Source organism: Schistocerca cancellata, chromosome 2 (genome assembly GCF_023864275.1).
Source record: "Schistocerca cancellata isolate TAMUIC-IGC-003103 chromosome 2, iqSchCanc2.1, whole genome shotgun sequence".
NCBI lineage: Eukaryota > Metazoa > Arthropoda > Insecta > Orthoptera > Acrididae > Schistocerca > Schistocerca cancellata.
In genome coordinates this window covers 284,913,650-284,915,419 of record NC_064627.1, presented here as the reverse complement: position 1 = coordinate 284,915,419, position 1,770 = coordinate 284,913,650, and the positions used below count along the sequence as shown (strand labels likewise).

Below are 1,770 nucleotides of genomic sequence, written 5' to 3'. Positions count from 1 at the left end.
GCGCCATGTTTCCAAGTGTTCGTGTTTTTTTTCGTCCAACGTGAACGGCTTCTTGTTTCTTGTATTTTTTGTATCTCTTTTTTTTTTGCCCGCCGTTTTTTTTTTTTTGTATTGTATATCTCACCTCTTTATCATGTTGTTTGTTCCACTTAAGGCTGAAGAGCGGCGAACCATGCTGCTGCCAGCCCACCTGTATAGGTGTTTAAAATTACAATAAAGGAAAAAAAAAAAAAAAGAAGAACTGCTTGCCCAGCTGAGCTCCGGTGGTCCGGTGTGCAGGCTTCAAACCAGCAGCTGACTAACGTCAGAGTGGTTCGATTCCACCTGCTGGGCGACTTTGGTGCTACTCGTCCAAGAAACACTCCCTGACAACGTGTGGTCGCCATTATTCATTTATAGTTATTCGTGCAATTATACGTCTTTTTATTCAATGTGTTGTGCAACGTATAAGGCTAAAACTAAATAACGTGACTACTTAAACACATAGAATAGTTAAATACGACATAGATATCAGACACTCTGTATACAGTTTTCAAACCGTGATTTGCACTATTTTTTTCTGTAGCTGTAAACATTTCTATTTAAGTATCATCACCTTTCCTTCTTATTACCTGAAGTGGCTCAGTACACTCGAAGGTCATTTGGCATTACTTCCCTACTGTCATTATTTTATCCAACGTTTTCTTATTCGCCTCTTGATTTGAACAAACAAATAAAGCGTTTTTGAATCCTTTGCGTAAATTTTTCCTCAGTTCATCATATTCTGTAAGGTAATTTTTATTACTTGCTCGAATCTCATGCCTTTCTATAAATGACGCCTTGTCCCAGACAGTGCAGTTCACATGGTAGTATGAGCAGGGGCGATTACAATTTTGGCAATATCCATCCACACCTTTGAAAAATGTCAGTTTCTCCCAATGACTGACAACTAACTTTTAATGAGCAATATTACGAAGTGCACTCCTATGTAGCAATAATTTTACTAGAAGACAATGAATCATAACTGGACTCACTCGCATGGCATACTGTCCAGTCATATAAATGCCACCACCGCCCACGTTTGACGTCACCGTGCAATAACCACTCACACTCGGCAGGAGGCACCACTAGCAGTGGGAGGTAAATGAAGCGTGTGCAGGGGACCCAGAACACAGGGCCGTCTCTGTCGTAATGTGGAAACGAGCCGACGTCCGAAAGGGGGCGTATTCATTGCCTCTCAGGCCAATGGTGGAAGCATTCCCGAAATGCCTAAGTTAGTACACTGTTCGCGTCCTGCCGTTGATGAAGTATAGCGTGCATGGCAAAATGGCGCTATCCAAATTCGATAATATGTCACTGTATATCCTCCAAAATGATTTCGTTCGTATGAGTGGTATTCCTGACTGTGGTTGACGCTATGAGAAGACTTCATAGTTTTATATTTTATTTGTGGTTATCGTAATATGCCGTATTTCACAGACTGCAAGACGCAGTTTTTGCCACGAAGAATCCCTCCAAATTCCAGGTGCATCGTATATAAAGAATTCCATTTTATGATTTAAAATTGCCGTTAGTGGAAAGGGGGACCGGAAAACAAACGGGCTCAAAAATCGATTTTTAGATTTTTGCGTATTTGAAGTGCCCGGTATTTCCTGTGTAAAACAATTTTTCTTCCATATAGATACCACATTTTTTTCGTGTGTTATAATGACTTCCTTGACGCTGCGTAGTGCCATTTAAATGCCTCGCCTTCTTTTTTGTACGAAGCAGAGAAAATGCACAGTTTTATTT

General features: G+C 40.6%; 1 non-coding gene across 1 annotated transcript; it reads left to right on the top strand.

Moving 5' to 3' along the window:
* The first annotated feature begins 247 nt into the window (after positions 1-247).
* Positions 248-334, top strand: Trnastop-uca (transfer RNA opal suppressor (anticodon UCA)). Its single transcript has one exon. It is a non-coding gene; the product is annotated as a tRNA-Sec (tRNA).
* Positions 335-1,770: the final 1,436 nt, after the last annotated feature.